At 43.3% G+C, this 23,787-nt stretch overlaps 1 long non-coding RNA gene across 7 annotated transcripts in view; it reads right to left on the minus strand.

Annotated features, from left to right (window-relative positions):
• The window catches only part of LOC134351812 (uncharacterized), a 144,018-nt gene that overhangs the window by 6,498 nt on the left and 113,733 nt on the right, over positions 1-23,787 (minus strand). For 4 of the 7 annotated variants that reach the window (XR_010019258.1, XR_010019260.1, XR_010019259.1 and 1 more), the window contains 2 exons: positions 7,552-7,757; positions 5,201-5,502 (listed from right to left, as the gene is read on the minus strand). This is a non-coding gene — a long non-coding RNA (uncharacterized LOC134351812). Of the gene's footprint in view, positions 1-5,200; positions 5,503-7,551; positions 7,758-10,022; positions 10,114-23,787 lie in introns of all 7 variants that reach the window. The other 3 variants (XR_010019262.1, XR_010019264.1, XR_010019261.1) reach the window with 2 other exon arrangements.

The following is a 23,787-nucleotide window of genomic DNA, read 5'->3' on the forward strand; positions in this document are numbered from 1 at the left end:
AAACACGTGCCTGTAAGCAGCCGTTTGCAAGATGAGTTCTAAGGTATCGGAAAAGCCTGAAAGAGCCCGTAAGGGTGTTACACTTAGCGTAAAACTAGACGTAATTAAGCGTTTCAATCATGGTGAACGAAGTAAGGAGAAAGTGAGTTTGGCTTGTGGAAGTTGATGAAGATGATGTTGAAGAGGTTTTGGCATCCCATGACCAAGAACTGATAGATGAAGAGCTGATGCAATTGAAAGAGGAAAGGATAACAATCGAAACCGAATACAGTAGAAGCAACTGCGCGAGATTTTCGCTGCAATGATAAAGTACGATTTTAATTTTGAAAGGGTACATCGGTTTAGGGCATATTTGCGGGATGGTTAGAGTCCTTACTAAGAACTGTATGATCTAAAAATGCGCGAGGCTAAGCAGTCAAGCAAGCCTTCCACATCAGCCACAGCAGACAACGAACCTCGATCTTCGACATCGAGGTGGGCAGACATAGGAGAAGATGACCTGCCTGCCCTGATGGAAACAGACGACACCCCCGTGTCCCACCACCCCAACCCCTGGGCCGCGGACAGATACCGATCCGCGAAGAATGCAGCGGTAGCCGGGACGCACCCAGCACATCTTTAAGAAAAAAAAGCTGAAAATAAACAAGCTAATTAATTAGGTGCGACCCAGTACATAAATGTCGGCCCAGATCAGAGGCGATTGCCGATGGGTGAGTCCCGGCTACCACTGTACCACTGCACCATCCCAAACTCCGACGACTCAGCCTAACACACCATCACCAGTGTGCTCGGCACTGTCCCAATTCCGGTAAGTGATACTACACTGTACATACATTATTTCTACTTTATATAGGCTGTGTATTTTTACGTGTTATTTGGTATGATTTGGCAGCTTCATAGCTTAAAGGTTACTGGAGAGAGTGTTTTGCCAAGAGCACTTGCGCCGTGTTTCTGCCGACAGCGCTTGCGTGAGGTTTTCGCTATGGAGAACAGTGCGGCAATGATTGTGGAAAAGTATTTCTACTTTATATAGGCTGTGTATTCATCATATCATTCCAGGTTTTACTATATGTTACTGTTATTTTAGGTTTTATGTGTTATTTGGCATGATTTGGTAGGTTATTTCTGAGTTTGCGAACGCTCACAAATTTTTTCCCATATAAATTAATGGTAATTGCTTCTTCACTTCACGACATTCCAGCTTACGCACCGTTTCATAGGAACGCTCTACCTTCGGATGGTGGGGGAAACCTGTATTCCAAGTGAGGCCTCAACAGTGCTTTATAATGTCTCAACATTACATCCTTGCTTTTATATTCTAGTCCTCTTGAAATGAATGCTAACATCACATTTGCCTTCCTCACCACAGACTCAACCTGCAAATTAATCTTTAGGGAATCCTGCACAGGGACTCCGAAGTCCCTTTTGCATCTCAGTTTTTTGTATTTTTTCTCCATTTAGAAAATAGCCAACCCTTTCATTTCTTCTACCAAAGTGCCTAACCATACACTTCCCTACACAAGATTCCATCTGCCATTTTTTGCCCATTCTCCTACTCTGTCTCAGTTCTTCAGTAGCCTCTCTACTTCCTCAAAATACTTGCCCCTCCACCTATCTTCATATTGTATGCAAACTTTGCAACAAAGCTATCAATGCCATCATCCAAATCATTGCCATATAATGTAAAAAAAGAATCGGTCCCAACACAGACCCCTGTGGAACACCACTAGTTACCAGCAGCCAACCAGAAAAGACTCCCTTTATTCCCACTCTTTGCCTCTTGCCAATCAGCCATTGCTTTATCCATGCTAGAATCTTTCCTGTAAAACCATGGGCCTGTAGCTTGTTAAGCAGCCTCTAATATGACACCTTGTCAAAGATCTTATGAAAATCCTATCAATGCTCCTTTGTCTTTGTCTATCCTTATTTTTTTATTTCTTCAAAGAATTCCAACAGATCTGCCGGGCAAGATTCTCCCTTGTGGAAACCATACTTATTACAGCTTATTTTATCATGTGCCTCCAAATACCCTGAAACCTCATCCTTAATTATTGACTCCAACTTCTTCACAAACACTGAGGTCAAAACTGGCCTATAGTTTCCTTTCTTCTACCTGTCTCCTTTCCTGAGGAGTGGAGTGACATTTGCACCACTCCAGAATCTAGTCATTTGTTAAAGATCATTACTAATGCCTCCTCTTCAGCCACCTCTTTCAAAACCCTGGAGTGTACACCATCTACCTTCAAACCTTTCAGATTCCCAAGAACCTTCTCTCTAGTTATAACTTCACACACTTCATGACCCCTGACAACTGGAGCTTCCACCATACTGTTATTGCCTTTCTTAGTGAAGACTGATGCAAAATACTTATTTACTTCGCTCGCCATTTCCTTGTTCCCCATTACTACCTCTCCAGTATTATTTTTCACCAGCCCAATATCCTCTTGTCTCTCTTTTACATTTTATGTATCTGAAGAAACTTTTGGTATTCTCTTTAACATTATTGGATAGCTTACTTCTGTATTCCATCTTTATCAGTGGTGAGGAAGATAAATGCATTCATTTTGAGAGGACTATAATATTCAGTTGCAAGAAAGTTTGCGAACCATTTGCAGTTACCTGGTTTTCTGCATTATTTACCCATAAAATGTGGTGTAATCACAATATAGACAAGCACAATCTAATAACACAAATAATTGTACTTCTTCTTGTCAATACTGAGTATACCATTTAAGTAATCACAGTCTGGATTCAAAAAAGTATGTGAACCTCTGGCGTAATGCCTTCTACAAAAGCTACTCCAATCAATGACATGAGATTGGAACAACAGCAACACGTATCAAAGTTGCTGGTGAACGCAGCAGGCCAGGCAGCATCTCTAGGATGCAGTCGACGTTTCAGGCTGAGACCGTTCGTCATGAGATTGGAGGAGTGGCTTGTAGAGGTGTCCTGGTGTATAAAAAAGACACACCAGGTCAGGCTACTGAGCCGGCTCTTCTCAAGAAAGATCTGTTTATGTGCACCATATCTCGAACAAAACAACTTTCCGAGGACCTCTGAAGAAGAATTCTAAAGATGCATGAAGTTGGAAAAGGCTACAAAAGCATTTCTAACGACCTGAGTGATCATCAGTCCACAGTAGGAGAAATTGTCTGCAAATGGAGGAAATTTATTACTGTTGCCACTTTCCCTAGGAGTGGGCATTCTGCAAAGACTGCGCAACGTGCAATGCTGAAGGTGAAAAAGAACCCAAGGATCACAGCAAAAGACCTGCAGAAATTTCTAGAACTTGCTAAAGTCACTGTTCATGTATCCACCACAGAGAAAACCACTGCACTCCAAAAAACATCATTACTACACACCTCATATTTGCAAAAGACCACCAGGATGTTCTACAACACTTTTGGGACAATGTTCTGTGGACAGGTGAGACAAAAGTTGAATTTTTTGGCAGAAGTACCCACCACTAAGTTTGGAGGGAAAAGGGCACTGCACACCAACACCAAAACTTCATCCAATCTGTGAAGAATGGTGGAAGTCCAGGATAGATTGGTACAGGGCCTGGGCAGCTTGCAATCATTGAAGGAACGGTGAATTCAAAATTGTATCAAGACATTTTACAGAAGAAAGTCTGTATAGTAGTCTGTCACCTGAAGCTTAATAGAAGTTGGATGATGCAACAAAACAATGATCCAAAACACAAGAGTAAACCAACATCATGATAGTTTAAAAAAGAAGAAAATTTGTGTTTTGGGATGGCCAAGTCAGATATCAGAGCTGTGGCATGAGTGCAATGCATTCCAGAAATATTGATGAATTGAAACAGTTTTGTAATGAGAAATGGTCTAAAGTTCCTCCTTGCTGTTAGAGTGAGTTTTCTTTTGGTAGATGATTCATTTACACTTAAATGACTTTGGCCACCAGACTTCTGTTTGACAAAGCACTTTGGATTGAGTCCACAACAATGCATTTCCTAAAAGCTATGAATACCAGATGCTGCTGACGCCTCTGGGATGAAGTTTACAGGTAGTTTCGAAGACAGCATCATCTATACTTCATAGATATGAATTGTCTTGTATGTTAGCATGTAAGTTGCCAAATAAATGTATTGTGGATTTAACTTGCATTTCTAAAGGCTGTGGATACCAACCCAGACATGTTGGCGTCCGAAGGAAAGGATGAAGTCAGAAGGTGTGATGTTTGTATGTAGCTTCAAAAGGAAGCATTAACTATGCATTGTCTATAACTTTTTAAGTAGTGATTGCCTTTGTGCTTAGCACATAAATATCCAGCCCACATTGGGCTAGCAGACCTTTCTACAGAAAGCATCTCCATCCGTATGATGCCTGCTGTACCTTGTTGTGTCGAATAAAGAAGCTGCTTTGCACCTACCAGTAACTCTGTCCCTCTGGTGATTTCATCCACGCTACAACACTTGCCATTGTGTAAGTTTGATCAGCAGCTACAGGAAATGTTTGGTGGAGGTTATTGTTGTTAAAGGAGGTTCTACCAGTTATTAATTACAAGGATTCACTTTTACTTTTTCCAGCCTGGACTGTGAATGATTAAATTGTGAAAAGTACAATTGTTTGCATGTTGTTAGTTTAGGGAGATTGTGTTTATCTATTATTGTGACTTAGATGAAGATCAGACCACTATTTCCGAGCAATTAATGCAAAAAAACATGTAATTGCAAAGGGTTCACAAACATCTTGCAAATTTAAAAGGAAGGATGTAATGCTGAGGCTTTATAAATCATTGGTCAGGCCACATTTGGGATATTGTGAGCAGTTTGGACCCCGTATCTAAGATTCACGGAAATGATTCTGGGAGTGAAAGGATTAACGTTATGAGGAGTGTTTGAAAGCCAGGGCCTGTAATTGCTGGAGTTTATAGAAGAACGGGCAGTGATGGATCTGACTGAAACCTATTTCCTTTATCATAGCACTGGAGAGGGATAGGAGAAGACAGTTTGGGAAAACATCTAATTGGGGGTAGGGGGAAATATGATGCTATTACGCAGGAAATTGGAAGCGTGCAGCAAAGCATCAATAAAGACACAGACCTGCAGTACCCCAAAGACTAATCGTTCATCCGGTAGTTCTACATACCACAGGCTCTCTCTCTCCCTAATAAGAAAAAAGAGGTGACTCCATTTCACAGCAAGAGGAGAGACATAACAAACAACTCGCTGACTTACAATGTTAAAAGTCTGTTGCGTCGCTTTTTCTGAGCTCTGTGCCCAAAGATCTCGGGTCTCTAGGCAGACAGTCAAAGATCTTCCATCTCCCACGAGACACCGATTTCCTGCAGAGGCACTGACCTCGAGTCCGCCCGCCTCCAGAACCACAAAATTCCAAAACTCCGAAGACGAGCTAACCTTCTAGGCCACATCCTTGGTATATCAAATAACGGCCAGTCATGAGACCCCGAGAGCGGGTCCCATTCCCGCAAAGAACCGAAGTCAGTGTGGAAATCCAGGTCAGGGTCTTCAAAAGAACCCTGAAAGGGAAAAATAGAGATATTAAGGATAGAAATAGAGCTGTTTCCGAAGACGCAAGCAAAGGAGTCGCTGTTAGGCGCCTCTGTCTCTTAAGCTCCACCCCGAAGATGAATAGGACCAATCAGGTGTGATAGTGCAAACGTGTGCATGGAGTCGCAGGAGGTTGCGGAAGTAATTACTGAATACTTTGCTTCAGTATTCACCAGGGAAAAAGACTTTGGCAGTTGTGTGGGTGACTTTCAGCGGACTGAAACACTTGAGTATATAGACGTTAAGATAGAGGATGAGATATGCCCCAGGCTACTGTGGGAAGTGAGGGAGGAGATTGCTGAGCCTCCTGTGATGATCTTTGCATCATCGATAGGGATGGGAGAAGTACCGGAGGACTGGAGGGTTGCAAATGTTGTTCCCCTATTCAGGAAAGGGAGTATAGGTAGCCCAGGAAATTATAGACCAGTGAGTCTGACTTCAGTGGTGGGCAAGTTGTTAGAGAAAATTCTGAGAGGCAGGATTTATGAGCATTTGGAGACATAATCTGATTTGGGATAGTTAGCATGGCTTTTTCAAAGGCAGGTTGTACCTTACAAACCTGATTGAATTCTTTGAGGATGTAACAAAATACATCGATGAAGGTAGAGCAGTGGATGTAGTGTATATGGATTTCAGTAAGGCATTTGATAAAGGTTCCTTCATGTAAGCTTCCTTCAGAAAGTAAGGAGGAATTGGATCCAAGGATACCTTGCTTTGTGGATCCAGAATTAGCTTGCCCACAGAAGGCTAAGGGTGGTGTAAGATGGTTCGTATTCTGCATGGAGGTTGGTGACCAATGGTGTTCTGCAGGGATCTGTTCTGGGTCCCCTTCTCTTTGTGATTTTTATAAATGACCTGGATGAAGTAGTAGAAAGGTGGGTTATTAGTAGGTTTGCTGATGACACAAAGGTTGGATGGTCTGGAGGATTGTCAGAGGTTACAGTGGGACATCGATAGATAGAATGCAGAACTGGGCTGAGAGGTGGCGGATGGACTTCAACCCAGATAATGTGAAGTGGTTCATTTTGGTAGGTCCAATTTGAAGACAAAATATAATATAAATGGCAGGACTTTTGTCAGTGTGGAGGATCTGGGAGATCTTGGGGTCCATGTTGATAAGACACTCAAAGCTGCTGCGCAGGTTGAGCGTTGTTAAGAAGGCGTATGGTATGTTGGAATTCATCAACCGTGGGATTGAGTTCAAGAGCTGTGCGGTAATGTTACAGCTATACAAGACCTTGGTCAGAACCTACTTGGAGTACTGTGCTCAGTTCTGGTCACCTCACTACTGGAAATATGTGAATACTATGGAGAGTGCAGAGGAGATTTACAAGACTGTTGCCTGGATTGGAGGGTGTACCTTATGAGAATAGGTTGAGTCTACTTGACATGTTCTCCTTGGAGTGACGGAGGATGAGAGGTGACCTGATAGAGGTGTATAAGATAATGAGAGGCATTGATCGTGTGGATAGTCAGAGACTTTTTCCCAGGGCTGAAATGGCTAACACAAGGGGGCATAGTTTTAAGGTGCTTGGAAATCAGTACCGCGGGAGTGTCAGGGGTAAGTTTTTCCACACAGAGAGTGGTGGGTGCGTGGAATGCACAGCTGGCGACGATGGTGGAAGTGGATACAATAGGGTCTTTTAAGAGCCTCTTCGATAGGTAGATACAGCTTAGAAAAATAGAGGGCTATGCACTCGGGAAATTCTAGGCAGTCTCTAGAGTAGGTTACATGGTTGGCATAACATTGTAGGCTGAAGGGCCTGTAATGTGCTGTAGATTTCTATGTTCTATCGATTATTAAAAGGTCTGGACAGAATGGATGTGGAGAGGATGTTTCCTATAGCGAGGGAGTCCAGAACCTGAGGGCACAGCCTTAGACAGTACATTGCCAGTAATGGGAAAGCCTAGGACAAAGGGGCACAACATCAGAAGGAACTTCAAAGTTCAAAGTACATTTATTACCCAAGTCTCCTACAGGCAGCGAAAAAGCAAGAAACCCCAAAAGAACAACTCACATAAAATGCAGGAGGAACTCAGCAGGCCAGGCAGCATCCATTGAAAAAAGCACAGTTGACGTTTTGAGCCAAAATCCTTTGGCAGGAGGGGAGTCCTGAAGTTGTGGCCTGGGAGTCAAGGGGGTGGTAACCGAAAAAAGTTTGTGAACCAGTGGTCTGCAGTAACACACACAAAATGCTGGAGGATCTCAGCAGTCAGGCAGCATCTGTAGAGAGGAATAAACAGTCAGTGTTTTGGGCTGAGAGCTCTTCATCAGAACAGGAGAAGAATCGACGTAGATCTCGGGAGCTGTGTGGCAGCAGAATTTACAGTGTGGCGGGGGGTGGAAAAAAATCTCTTCTACTCCCCCTTCTTACTGTGGTGGCCAAATGGTACAGTAGAGCTACACAGAGTAGATGGTGGAGGCGCTCAACAGTTCAGGCAGCATTGACGGAGAGGAATAAAGTTGATGTTTTGAACTGAGACTCTTCATCAGGACTGGACAGGGGAAGAAGCCAGAATAAGGTAGAGGGAGAGAAATGAGTACGAGCTACAAGGTATAGCTGAGATCAGGTGAGGGGTGGGGAGAGGAGGATAAAGTACTAGGCTGGAAGAGGAAATCGACTGAAGCAGGAGGAATCTGATATCAGAGGACAGTGGACCATGGGAGAAAGGGATGAAGGAGAGGCCAGAAGGAGGTTTCCTTTAATAATAATAATAATAAAACAACAGACAGTGAACTGTGATATAGCAGATGACCCTGAAAGACTTGCAGGTGAGTTTTGCCTGATCTGAAATGGCTGCTTGGGGCTGAGGGTGGAGATGCAGGGGTACTTCTAATGCTTGCAGGGATAAGTACCAGGAGGGAGGTCTTTGGGGAAAGACAATAGGAAAGGGAGTCACATACAGAGCGATTACTGTGGAAAGCTAGGATCAGCAGCAGGTAGGGGGTTCAGTCCTGACCTCTGGTGCTGTGTATGCAGTTCGCATTTTCTCCCTGTGATTACTTCAGTTTCCACCCACATTCCTAAAGATGTGTGTGTTGAAAGGTTATTCGATTATCATAGATTTAGGTGAGTGTAGCATCTGGAGGAAGCTATTCATGGAATTTCCATGCTCAATGCTCTACGAGAAATTCCCATTGACCTCAGTTTGAAATGACTACTACTTACAACCATGTCCCCTTGCTCAAAAATCTCCAATACTGAAAACCTCTCAACAACAACTCTATCAAAGCTCCAAGTAAATTTATTATCAGGGTACATTTACGTCACCATATACTATCCATTAACATTCATTTTCTTGCAGGCATTTTGGAAAAACAAAGAAATACAATAGAACTGAAATCCAGGAACAGCTTTCTGATAAAGGGGCCCTTGTTTCCTACATGTGTCAGGGCCAGGTGTACAACAGATACCATGGCATTTGTTGTAGAGTGGATCAGTCGGGAAACACATCGGTGAGTGACCAACGTGGCAGGAATGTGTGCTATTACCAGCCTTTCAACAGACTTCATGATGATGGGCGTCAGCGTCACTTGACGGTAGTGGCTTAGTTCTGAAGGTGTAGAGTTCTTTAGTACAGGGGCGATGGTGGCTGATTTAAAGTATTTTATTTACTATATGATGCAGAACAGGCCCTTCTGGAGCACTGCACCACAACACACCAGCACCAAGTGCTTCATTGCTGTGCATTTTACGCCATAAAATTTATACATCACCCAGCAGATCAAACAGAAGCTAAGTGAGGACAGAATCCCTCTCTGTTTTCTGCTTATACACATCATGGCACAAAAATTCACATTGATTTTTTTGGGCAAATTTCCAAAAGTCACTGGCACAATACAGACTCTTTTTCAAGCGTTCCTCCCACCCACTCCAACCCATCTCCCCTCCCTCTCAAGCTGCCGAGTGCAGTCTGCCTTCCCAAAGCCAGCTCAGAGGGCTAGCTTTTCACATCTGCCTTCGGGGCCAGTTCAGGAAGTGCACACTGAGAGGTCAGCAGTGTTGTGTATTTAATATTTCAGTAATATTTGAGTAATATTGTAAATATATTGTTTAAGCATTCTTTGCTGTTTAAATACGGGTTACATGTAAACGTACATGAATAGCATATGTCATGAAGTGACCAGGTCACGCGTGCACGTCTTGCTAAAGTGAAAATGAAACAAAGACACTTTCTCTTGGGCTCACATCTTTTTCTTGCAATAAACTTTATGTTTTGGAGTTACAAAACACAACAGACCCACCATAAATCTCAATCTCTTGCAGCAGGCCCATACTGTCAAACAGACTGAGAGCTAAATGAGTTGAGGAAGCACTGACAGGGATGGGCCATGCACACTAATCTCTGAGTAAAAAACTTACCTCTGACATCCCCCCTATACTTTCATCCAATCATCCTAAAATTACCTTCCCTAGTATTAAGCCATTTCAGCCTTGGGAAACATCTGCCTATCCACTCGATCCATGTCTCAGATCATCTTGTATACCTCTATCAAGTCACGTCTCATCCTCCTTCACTCTGAAAAATCCCAGCTCAGTCGACCTTCTAAGTCCAGACAGCATCCTGGTACATCTTCTCTGGGGAGAGGGGAAAAGAGAGGGAGAGGGGGAGGTGGTGGGAGAGGGAGAGGATGAGATATACAGTATGGAAACATGCCCTTTGACCCTGCAAGACTGTGCTAACACCCACTGTGCAAATTACATGAATCAATGGAAAGCATGCTAACTGGTTGCAACACTGTCTGGTATGGATACACCAACACACAGGATCAGAAAATCAGCAGAAGGTTGTAAATTTGGCCAGGTCCATCATGAGCACTAGCCTCCCCATCGTTGAGCACATCTTCAATAGCTGGAGCATGAAAAAGGCAGCATCCCACCTGGCTTCCAGCATATACCCTCTTCTCATTACCACCATCAGGGAGAAGATACAGAAGCCTGAAGACACATGATTTAGGAACAGTTTCTTCCCATTTGCCATCACATTTTAGACAAATAGAATGGGAGGGTTTAAAGGGGGAAGGGGTGGCAGTACTGGCATGTGAGAAGTGCAAAAAGACAGCAAAATGTGAAGAGTTGTTCAAGAACTGTTCAGAAATGTAACGGCAGAGCAGAAGAGATGCTGTTCTTAAAATGTGTCTTCAGGCTCATGTACCTCCTCCCTGATGGCACTGAGCCTTTAGTAATGTGAAGAGGGCATGTCCTAGGTGGTGGGGGTTCTTAATGATGGATGCCTTTTTGAGGCATTGCCTTTTGAAGACGTTTTCTTTAGTGAAGTGGATAGTGCCCATCTTACAATCTTTTGGAGCTTTTTCCAACTCTGTGCAGTGGCTTCTTCATCACAGATAAAGATACAGCCAGTTGGAATGCTCTCCACAGTACATCCGCAGAAATTTGCTAGTCTTTGGTTACATACCAAGTCTCTTTAAACTCCTAATGAAATATAGCTTCTGACATGCATCCTTCATAATTGAGTCAATATGTTGGACCCAGGAACAACTTTGCACTGCTGGACACTTGAAGACTGGTGCATGTTCCCTTTACTTTCCTTTCCTGAAGTCCACAATCAATTCCTTGGTCTTAGTGATGTTGAATGAAAGGTTGTTGTTGCATGTCTTGACAATATTCTCATAAATCTCCTCTGCAGTATTTCCATCTTAACGATGTCTTTCCTATAACGTCCGTTCGTTATATGCTGTGCTGTATGATGTGGGCAATCATGACCATGATTGTTCTGGGCAAAGTTTTCTACAGAAGTCATTTGCCATTGCCTTCTTCTGGCCACACCTTTACAAGACAGGTGACCTCAGCCATGATCAATATTCTTCAGAGATTGTCTGCCTGGTGTCAGTGGTCGCATAACCAGGATTTGTATATGAATCAGCTGCACATACGACCTTCCACCACCAGCTCCCATGGCTTCACGTGACCCAGACTGGGGCCTAAGCAAGTGCTACACCTTGCCCAAGGGTGTCCTGAAGGCTAGTGGAGGGAAGGAACACCTTAAACCTCTTTTGATAGAGACGTATCTCCACCCCGTCACCCAATTTTCCTATAACAGAGTGATCAAAACTATACACAAAACACCAACCTCTTATACAACAGCAACATATCACCATGAACTCCCTCAAAATGATAAGACCATAAGACAGAGGAGCAGAATTAGGCCGTTCGAGCCACTGAGTCTACTCTACCATCGTGGCTGATTTGTTATCCCCCTCAACAGTTCTGGTCAAAAAGTTCCACAACCTTGGCCTCTGTACCTCCCTTTGCAACTGGATCTTCGACTTCCTAACTGAAAGACCATAATCTGTGCAGATTGGTAATAACATCCCTACCCCACTGACGATAAACACTGGTGCACCTCAGGGGTGTGTGCTTGGCCCACTGCTCTACTCTCTGTATACCCATGACTGTGTGGTTAGGCATAGCTCAAATACCATCTATAAATTTGCTGACTGCACAACTACTGTCGACAGAATTTCAGATGGAGACAAGAAGGTGTGCAGAAGTGAGATATATCAGCTGGTTGAGCGGTGTCGCAGCAACAACCTTGCTCTCACTTCAGTAAGATGAAAAAGCTGATTGTGGACTTCAAGAAGGGTAAGATGAAGGAACAACACCAGTCCTCATCAAGGGATCTGACGTGCAGAGGGTGAGCAGTTTCAAGTTCCTGGGTGTCAACATCTCTGAGGATCTACCCTGGGCCCAATTTATTGATACAATTACAAAGAACCACTGGAGCAGCTATATTTCATTAGGAATTTCAGGAGATTTGGTATATCACCAAGGACACTTGCAAATTTCTACAGATGTACCTCGGAGAGCATTCTAACTGGCTGCTCCGCTGTCTGGAATGGAGCAGTGCTACTGCACATGATTGAAATTAGCTGCGGAGAGCTATAAACTTAGTCAGCTCCATTAGAGGCACTAGCCTCCATGAAATCCAGGACATCTTCAAGGAGCAGTGCCTCGGAAAGGTGTAGTCCATCTCTAAGGACCCCAATCACCCAGGTGAGGCCTCGTTCTCGTTGCTATCATCAGAGATGAGGCACACACTCAACAATTCAGGACCAGCTTCTTCCCCTCTCCCATCCAATTTCTAAATGGTCATTGAACCCATGAACATCAACTCACTATCTTTTTCTTCTATTTTTTCACCACTTAATTTAAAATATTTAATATATTTATATACAGTGCCTATAAAAAGTTTCAGCCCCCCCCCAGGAAGTTTTCACATTTTATTGTTTTACAACATTGAATCACAGTGGATTTAATTTGTTTTTTTACACACTGTACTGCTGCTGCAAAACACACAACATACGGTAATTCAGTGATGAGTCAGATTCTGATTCTCTGTCTCCTCTAGAAATTTGAGAGCTATGTCTGGAACAAAAAGAAATTTAAGGCACCTATTTGTCTGGGACAACTACATTCAACCTCTCTTGGCCTTAATGCTGTGATTGCGAGAGGGCAACACTGACACGATCTCTGGTCCAGTGTACTTCAACAGCACTTTCTAGAGATCACTGGAAGGAAAACACATTAAAATCAGGGTCGACAAGCTCTAGTGACATATGCTCAGTAGCCACTTCATTATGTACATGCTGATGTAGCCCATCCTCTTCAAGACTTGACATGTCGTGCATTCAGTGATGCTTTTCTGAATGCTCACTGTTGTAACACGCTGTTATTTAGGTTCCTGTCAGCTTGAGACAGTCTGGTCATTCTCCTCTGACCAATCTCATTAACAAGGCGTTTTCACCCTCTGAACTGTCGCTCACTGGGTGATTTTTGCTTTTCACACCATTCCTGTAAACCTTACAGACTCTTGTGGATGAAAATCCTAGGAAATGAACAGTTTCTGAGATACTCAAACCACCCCGTCTGGCACCAACAATCACTCCACAGTCAGAGTCACTTAGGTCACATTTCTTCCCTGTTCTGATGCTTGGTCTGAACAACAACCACACCTCTTGACCATGTCTGCATGCTTTTATGTACTGAGTTGGGAGGAGGGGTGAACGTGATGGGCAGCATGAAGGAACTGTATTCTCTATTTGAAGATGGCTATGTGTACAAGTAATGTCAGAAACATCAAGGGCAGGTAACACTGTCACATTCATCAATAAATCTGAGAACCCATGCCCTGCGGACAGTACCTCAAACAACCAGTGTTTATCAACACTAAAGTCAAATCAAATAAATAGATCTTGTAAATATTTTCTAATCCTCTCTGATACCCTCACATCCTTCCTATAAAAGGGTGACCAGAATGAAATGCAGTAATTCATTTGAGGCTGCAGCGATGTTTTACTGAGGTTCCCCTGAGCATCCCTGATTGTATATTCTATATCTTGATTGATGGAGCACAAAATTGGATGCATGTTATTAACTACTTTGTCAACCTGCCTTGACACTTTCAGTCAGCACACAAGGTGCTGGAGGAACTCAGCTGGTCAAGCAGCATCAATGGTGGGAAATGGAATGTCAACATTTCCAGCTGAGATCCTTCAACTGGACTGCAAAATAGAGTCAAAGTCAAGGTAAATTTATTATCAAAATGTGTTTATGCCACCATATAGTACCCTGAGATTTGTTTTCTTGTGGGCATACAATAGAATTTAGGAAAAACTATACATAAACAAGGACTGACAAACAACCAGCTTGCAAAATAAGACAAATAATGCAAAGAAAAGCTGAGAACATGAGTGAAATCTGTTCAGAGATGAGGTCACTGATGATATGGTTAGCAGAGGGCCTGCTTCCCAGCTGTATTCCTCTAGGACAGACCCTGGAAAGGTGCTCGGAGTGAATGCATACTCCTCCCCTTGCTTTTCAGGAACAGCTTCTTCCCCTCCATCATCAGATTTCATAAAAGATAATGAACTAACCCAACAACATGACCCAACTATGTTCTTGGCTCTCTTTTTGCATTACTTAGGTAATGTCATTACATAAATGTATATGTAGTTCTTATTGTAAGTTACAGATTTTTATGTATTGCATTGTACCGCTGCTGCAAAACAACAAATTTCACGACATATGCCAGTGATACTCAGCCTGATTCTAATTCCCCTTGATCCCATTTTTAAAAAGGACCTAACTTGCACCCTCAAACAGTAAAACAAAACAGGTTTTACAAAATTCCAAGTGAGGTTATTCAGGGGTTGTGATTCAGAAACTGTCATTCATAATTCCTGAAGTGCATACAGGATGGTTCAGAAATTGTCATTCATAATTCCCAAAGTGCATACAGGATGCCAATGGCCCCAGGCCAAAAACCTACAGGGGAGAGGGAGAGACAGAAAAGATAAATCTGACTGATCCACGTAGAGAACAGCATAAGAGACTACTCTAGCTTGGAAGAATGCCGTCTGCTACAAGGAACCCTTGGCTTGGCTCCAGTCACAGTGATAAACTGAAGAACATGCCACAGTCGGAACTGCTACTACCAAAAACAAAAGGGAACAGTCATTTGATAAGTGATACCATGAAATTCCTTGTTAATGCGACACAGGCTGGCTCTGTTGGAAGTCACCGCATGGTTAGTCCTACCAAAATCAAGTAAATAAGTGTGACAACACACGATACAACTGCTCGCTTCAGGAATGTGACACCATGTCACTTGTCAGTGATTGATGGTTCACCTGGGGACAGACATTCCTAACCTCTGGGGCCTTAAGGAACAGTCAGAGCACACGCACTCCCAGCCAATCTGCGTACTTGGCTTTTTATTTTATTTGTACGATGACCCAGGCTACACAGTGCTTCACAGCACATTAGGAAGCTCAGGATCTTGAATTTCCATGGATAAACGACCAGAGACCTCAATCCAAGCCAGATACTCCTTACTGAACTGTGAGGGTGGTTGGGTGAACAAGCAATTTTACAAACAAGTGGATCAGAGCCCCACAGGTGGTTTAATTCAGCAGCTCAGCTGCAAAAAATAACCAAAATCAGAAGAAATACAGGTACAAGAGACTGCAGATGTTAGGCAAATTGATTAATATGCTGGAGGAATTCAGCGGGTTTAGGCAGTATCCATGAACTGTGGATGTCTCGGGCCGAGTTCCTTCATCAGAGGAAATGCAGTAACAATTTGGAAAAAACTCTTCCCAATTGTTTCAAACATTGTACAAAGTCAAAGTTCAAAGTAAATGTATTATCAAAGTACCTATATATCACCTTGAGATTCATTTTCTTGCAGGTGTTCACAGAACAAAGAAATACAATAGAAAACAAAGACTGACAATTAAACTGCACAAACACAAAAACAAACAAATAAGTAAATCAACAATATTGACAACAGGAGTTGAAAGTGAACCTGTAGACTGTGGAATCAGTTCAGTGTTGAGGTGAATGAAGTTATCCAGGTTGCTTCGGGGGCCTGACGGTTGAAGGGTAATAACTGCTCCTGAATCTGCTGCTGTGCAACCTAAGGCTTCTGATGCAGCAGGGTAAAGAGGGCATGGCCTAGAGGGTGGGGATCCTTGATAATGGGTGTTGTTTTCCTATGACAGCGCTCTTTCTAGACATGCTCAATGGTGCAGAGGGCTTTTCCCGTGATGGACTGGGCTGTGTATCCACTACTTTTTAATCAGCTTTTTCCGATTTTTGGGCATTGGTGTTTCCATACCAGGCCGTGATACAACCAGTCACTAAACTCACCGCTGAATATCTATAGAAGTTTGTCAACGTTTTAGATAACACGCTGAATCTGCATAAACTTCTGAGAAATTAGAGATAAAAGTATCAGTTGAATTTCACTTGGAAGGAGGGTCAAATGTGGCCTGTAAATTGTGTCAGAATTTTGTCTCTGCCCATGCATGGAAAGTGGAGCCATTTTACAAAGTTGTCTTTCTGCAAGTACTTTCCACACTCAACTTCCTGACAATATTTCCCTCCTATGTCCACCTGCTTCCTGGATGGTGGCCTCCTTGTATTATATTGACTATACCAGGCACTTCCCTTACCTGAGGGCTAACACTGCTAAGTAATACACCAACAAAAGATCTCCTCCAATATTAAATGAAATTGGCTATTTGAGAGCATTGTCACAGTGGCCACTCAAAGGCATTGAGATTCCATGTCCTTCAGCATACTACAATCCCAAACTAGTGACTGCAATTTGGAATTAAGATCTCACAACATTCCAAATAAAGAAATTCCTTCTCATTCCAGTCTCCTTCGACAAGGGGTTCCCAACCTGGAGTCTACAGACCCCTTGCTTAATGTTATTTGGTCCATGGCATAAAAATGGTTAGGAACCTTAGACTATATCCCTTCCATGTTCTATGAACACTATCTTATCCAGTGATCTGTTTTCCTTTTGTATAGAAAACAATTGTGGAGTCAGGAGCCTGTAAATGTTTGAGCTGCAGTTACCAGAATTACACTAAAATACAACAACACCAAAGGTATTGTTATAAGTTATTTTCTGGCAGCATCTATATATCAGCCGAAAAGTAAGTCTGAGCAAGGAGGTCGTTTAACATACAATCAAATTGGTAGGACTGAAGTCATAGATGGGCCAGGCAGGAGACTTCCTTTCTTGAGGGAACAGTAATGAAACAGAGGTCTACTGTTCAGGGTCCCATCAGCGGTGTGATAGGGATTGAACTCGAGACTCAGGGGTCGAGTGGAAGTCCGGTTTGCCTGAACCCTGAGTCTGCGAAGTTGAAAGCCCTATATCAACAAGTCAGAGTCCGAGTTCACTATGGGGGTGGGCATGCTATGTAGGTATTGGAATGCGTGGTGACACTTGCAAGCTCCCTCCAGAACATCCTTAGATGTGCTGGCTGTAAACATGATAAACCTGAGAATAAGGGCCACAATTTGAGAATAAGAGGTAGGCCACTTGGAATGGAATTGAGGAAAAACTTTTTCACCCAGAGAGTTGTGGATCTGTGGAATGCTCTGCCTCAGAAGGCAGTGGAGGCCAATTCTCCGGATACTTTCAAGAAAGAGTTAGATAGAGCTCTTAATGATAGCAGAGTCAATAGATATGGGGAGAAGGCAGGAACGAGATACTGATTGTGGATGATCAGCCATGATCACACTGAATGGCGGTGCTGGCTCGAAGGGTCGAATGGCCTACTCCTGCACCTATTGTCTATTGTCTAAATAAATTTGAATCTTGAAATGAGTTTTCAGAAGGACTATCCAGTAGGTAGAACATACAGGGTTAACGGTAAGGCACTGAGGAGTGCAGTGGAACAGAGGGATCTGGTTTTACAGATACAAAATTCCCTAAAAGTGTCGTCACAGGTAGATAGGGTCGTAAAGAGAGCTTTTGGTACATTGGCCTTTATTAATCAAAGTATTGAGTATAAGAGCTGGAATGTTATGATGAGGTTGTATAAGGCATTGGTGAGGCCGAATCTGGAGTATTGTGTTCAGTTTTGGTCACCAAATTACAGGAAGGATATAAATAAGGTTGAAAGAGTGCAGATAAGGTTTACAAGGATGTTGCCAGGACTTGAGAAACTCAGTTACAGAGAAAGGTTGAATAGGTTAGGACTTTATTCCCTGGAGCGTAGAAGAATGAGGGGAGATTTGACAGAGGTATGTAAAATTATGATGGGTATAGATAGAGTGAATGCAAGCAGGCTTTTTCCACTGAGGCAAGGGGAGAAAAAAACCAGAGGACATGGGTTTAGGGTGAGGGGGAAAAAGTTTAAAGGGAAAATTAGCGGGGGCTTCTTCACACAGAGAGTGGTGGGAGTATGGAATGAGCTGCCAGATGAGGTGGTAAATGTGGGTTCTTTTTTAACATTTAAGAATAAACTGGACAGATACATGGATGGGAGGTGTATGGAGGGATATGGTCCGTGTGCAGGTCAGTGGGACTAGGCAAAAAATGGTTCGGCACAACCAAGAAGGGCCAAAAGGCCTGTTTCTGTGCTGTAGTTTCTATGGTTTTTATGGTAGTTATACGATCAATATTACCAAGGCAAGCCCATAATTCCACATTTTTATTAAAATTGCATTTAAGTCTTCAGCTATCTTGCTCGGATATAAACTCTCACATTCAGACTGAAGGTCCAAGCTCTGGGCAATAGTTTAATAACCCCATCACTGAGTATTGCAACACACAACTTGCGAAAATCAGGTCAGACCCCAACAAGTAAGGGACATCACAGTATCAATGTAATGGCCCCAGAGACCCGGGTTCAGACCTGGCCTTGGGAGCTGACTGTGGACTTTGCACATTTTCCCTGTGACAGTGTGAGGTCCCCCCAGTGCAACAGTTTCCTCCCCATACCAAAGACATGCAAGTTGGTGATTAAAATGGCTGCGCAAATGATACCCTAGAAGCCCAGTGGAGGTGGTATGAATGTAAGGAGAATGAAGGATTAGTGTCAATGGGTAGCTGGTGGTTAGCACAAACTTGATGGGCCGAATGGCCTGTTTCTATGCTGCTTCCCTCTATACCGAACCACATCCAACTGAGGCAAGGCTGATTATCAAGACTGCAAAGGAATAGGTAGACAGTTCCCCTCAGCTGAGTATCTGACCTGACCAATAAGAGCATAAAACATAGGAGCAGAATTAATCCTTTAGGCCCATGGAGTCTGCTCTGCTGTTTGACCATTTTCTTCTTCTTCTTCGTAAGCCTATCACCGCTACCGGAACAGAGGTTGCCAACAGCAACTCACCAGAGTCCTCCATCCTTGGTCAACTTTTCAAGTTGTCCCCATGTATAGCCCATCTCCTTGGTGGACCTTTCCCAGGGATGAGGGTTGGCTTTCTGGAGTACTGGGTTTTTACGGGCTGAGGTTGCTAGCCCATGCCCAACCCTTCAAGCTGGTCTTGGGACCGAACATGTTGGGAGTTCCATTCAATCATGGCTGATTTATTTTCCCTCTCAACCTCAATTAGAAACATAGAAAACCTACAGCACAATACAGGCCCTTTGGCCCGCAAAGCTGTGCCAAACATCTCCTTACCATAGAAATTACCTAGCGTTACCCATAGCCCTCTATGTTTCTAAGCTCCACGCATCTGTCCAGGAGTCTCTTAAAAGACCCTATCGTATTTGACTCCACCAGTCACCAGCAGCCCATTCCACGCACTCACCACCCCCTGCATAAAAAATTTACCCCTGGCATCTCCTCTGTACCTACTTCCAAGCACCTTAAAACTGTGCCCTCTCATGCTAGCCATTTCAGCCCTCCTGGGACAAAGTCTCTGATTATCCACACAATCAATGCCTCTCATCATCTCAGGTCACCTCTCATCCTCCGCCGATCCAAGGAGAAAAGGCCGAGTTCACTCAACCTATTCTCATAGGGCATGCTCCCCAATCCAGGCAACATCCTTGTAAGTCTCCTCTGCACTCTTTCTATAGTTTCCACATCCCTCCTGTAGTGAGGCAACCAGAACTGAGTACGGTACTCCAAGTGTGGTCTGACTAGGATCCGAAATAGCTGTAATATTACCTCTTGGCTCTTAAAATCAATCACACGGTTGATGAAGGCCAATGCACTTTATGCCTTCTTAACCACAGAGTCAACCTGCGCAGCAGTTCTGGGTGTCCTATGGACTCAGACTCCAAGATCCCTCTGATCCTCCACACTACCAATTATCCTGCCTTCTCCAAGTAACCTTTGATGCCCTGATTAGTCAAGACCCAATCAATCTCCACTTTAAATAGACGCATCCTATCCCTCTTGCTACAATGCTTTCATTTCACCTGAACACTCTCCATAACTAAATCTACTCTTTACAAATACCATGGAACATTCTACCATTTCCAGTTTGACTTTAAAAATGTATGAGAGAGTTTGTGTTGTCAGGTCATAAGTACACCAGGAGACTGCTGTGTTCATTTTAAATTAGGCTGGATTGTATGCTAGATTACCTTCCTAATCCACTCACTTTATAACAGCGGTTCCCAATCTGAGGTCCACAGACACCTTCCTTAATCGTGTTGGTCCATGGCATAAAAGAAGTTTGGGAACCCCTGCTCTATGACATCAGTAAAATTTGTATTTGATTCTATTTTAGTCCATCTTAGGCACAGTAGCAGTTTTTGTCTGAATTCCAACTTCAAGCTCAACTCAGAAGTCCATAAGTGAAGCCCCAAATGCCTCATGAAGACCACCAAGCCTATACCGGGTTTTAAGAATTTGGTTACTGCTTATACATCCAAAGAAACAGGTTCAGATTGGCTGTGCCCAAGTAAATCCCTTCCTCAATGAGAGGGGAGGCAGTGGTGGGAAGGAATCAAGACTAAGGATCAAGATGGCACAGATAAATGACAACTCCTTGTCTGCAGCTCCAATGGAAACCAGCAAATATTCCCAGTTAGAACTACTACAATTACAGTGACAGCCATGGGTACTTCAGTAAGTAACATTGTTTTACGTTTTCAAAAAATCAATCAATACTCAAAATCGGCGGATTTTGCAAATTGAGCCTTAGGTCGCAAATGCAGTGATCCTTTAAGAAAATGGAAGTGGGGAGGGCACACCAGTCCACAGGAATGATTGAAATAAGGAGGTTTTGGACCCTTTACTCCCAACTATCCTGCTGGTGAATGTATAGTCTCTGGAAAATAAACTTGAAAACCTTAGAGCAAGATAGTTATACCAGAGGGACATTAGGAACTGCTGTGTACTTTGCTTCATGGAAACGTGGCTATCCCTCAACATTTCAGATGCAGTGGCTTCACAATTTTCCACAAGGGCAGGACAATTTAGTATTATAAAGGCAGAAGAGGTGAAGTATGCTTTATAATGAACTCATTGTGGTACACAGACATGGTGGTTCTGTCTCAGTCCTGCTCACCCAACCTGGAATGTCTAGCAGTCAAATGTCATCATTTTTATTTGCCGAGGGAGTTTCCTGCCATCATCCCGATAACAGCGTACCTCAGGCCAACATTAGGCAGGCATTGGAGGAGCTGAGAACCAAATTTGGCAGATGCCTTCCCCATCATTGCAGGGGATTTCAACCAGCGTATCTCACCTGACCCATAAGATCAAATGGCATTCTCCTCTTGAAGAAGTTTCTGGACACTACCACCAACATATCACCTGTGGAACCAGAGAAGCCAACACCCTTGATCACTTACACCACCATTAAGAACACATCCCTCACCCACACTTGGAAAGTCCAATCACCTGGCTGTATTTTTATTCTAGTATGGAGGCAGACTGCAGCACCAGTGGTGAGAACCAAGAAGGTATGAGGAAGGGGGGCAGACAAGCTACTTGTAGGTCTGCTTTGAGTCAGTGGACTGGATAATATTCAGGCATTTGTCCTCAAATCTGAATGAATACACCACAGTTATCACTGTCTTCATGAAGAAGTATGTGGATGTGTGTGTGCCTTCGGGAACATATTGGACAAGCCCAACCAAAAGCTGCTGATGAACTAGGAGACTCATAGGTTGCCAAGGGCTCGATCTATGGCATTCAAGACTGGTGATCAAGAAGTTTACAAGAAAACTTATGGAAGGCTATTTTAATAGTGAAAATAAAGTCCGATTGAAGTTAGAGACTGAATTGGATTCATGTCAACTCTGGCAAGGTTTGAAGGCCATTACTTTCTATAAAGAAAAACCTAACATCATGAATGGCTGCAATGTTTCTCTCCTAGATGAGCTCAATGCCTTTATACATGCTTTGAAAGGGAGAATAAAATGACACCTGTGTGAATCCCCGCAGCATCTGGTGACCCTGTGATCCCTGTACCCTCACAAGACATCAGCCCTGAAATTATACCTGGTAGGGCACTGAAAACATTTGCCAATCAATCGGAGGGACATCTTCAATCTCTTGCTTCTGCAGTCAGAGGCTCCTACCTGCTTCAAAAGGACAGCAATCATATCAGTACATGAGAAGAGCAGGGTGAGCTGCCTCAATGACTATCACCTAGTGACACTCACATCTACTGTGATGAAGTGCTTTGAGAGGTTAGTCATGGCTAGGATCAACTCCTGCCTAAGCAAGGACCTGGATGCACCGTAATTTGCCTGCAATATTGCCACAATAGGTCTACAGCTGATATAATTTCACTGGCTCTCCAACCAGCCTCAGATCACCTGGACAACACTAATACCCACGTCAGGCTGCTGCTTATTGATTGCATCATACCCTTAGTTCTAATTAATAAGCCCCAATACTATTGTTGGCAGAATTTCAGATGGTGAAGAGGCATACAGGAGCGAGATGGATTAACAGGTTGAGTGGTGTCACAACAACCACCTTATACTCAGCATCAGTAACAGCAAGGAATTAATTGTGGACTTCAGGAATGGGAAGTCAAGGGAACACACACCAGTCCTCATTGAGGGGTCAGCAGTGCAAATAGTGAGTAGTTTCAAGTTTCTGGGTGTCAACATCTCTGAACATCTGAACATCCTGGGCCCAACTTGTTAATGCAATTATAAAGAAGTCATGAGAGTGGCTATATTTCTTCGAAGTTTGAGGAGACTTGGTATGTCACCAAAGAGAGTTGCAAATATCTATAGATTTCCTGTGGAGAGCATTCTAACTGGTTGTATTATTGTCTGGTATGGTGGGGCCACTGCACAGGAATGGAAAAAGATGCAGAAAGTTGTAAACTCAGCCAGCTCCATCACAGGCACTAGGCTCCCCAGCATCAAGGACACTTCTAAAAGCGATGCCTCAAAAAAGGTGGCATCGATCATTAAGCACCACCATCACCCAGTACATGCCCTCCTCTCATTACTACCATCAGAGAGGAGGTACAGGAGCCTGAAGACACACATACAATGTTTCAGGAACAGCTTCTTCCCCTCCGCCATCAGATTTCTGAATGGGCAATGAATTGCAATGTAACACTACCACTGAATAACGAATTTCACAACATATGCCAGTGGTATTAATTCTGATTCTGGTTGTGATTTTGTTGAAAGGTTTTCTTTAGTTGTCCCAGAAACATTGAAACTTACAGTGAAATATGATGTTTGCAACAAATCAAATCATCGAGGATTGTGCTGGTCAGACCATAACAGTGTTGCCACATTTCCGGCACCAGCATAGCGTGCCCACAGCTCACTAATCCAAACTAGTACATCTCTGGAATGTGGGAGGAAACCAGAACACCCAGAGAAAACCCATGCACACACAGGGAGAAAGCACAAACTCCTTACACACAGCAGTGGGCATTGAATTATTGTCTTATAGCTGATGTACAACCACATTACACTAACTGCTACACGACAGGCTGTGCAGTATTAATCTCACCTGCTGGAAAATGCAATATGACATGACTTGG

Source organism: Mobula hypostoma, chromosome 9 (genome assembly GCF_963921235.1).
Source record: "Mobula hypostoma chromosome 9, sMobHyp1.1, whole genome shotgun sequence".
Lineage (NCBI taxonomy): Eukaryota > Metazoa > Chordata > Chondrichthyes > Myliobatiformes > Myliobatidae > Mobula > Mobula hypostoma.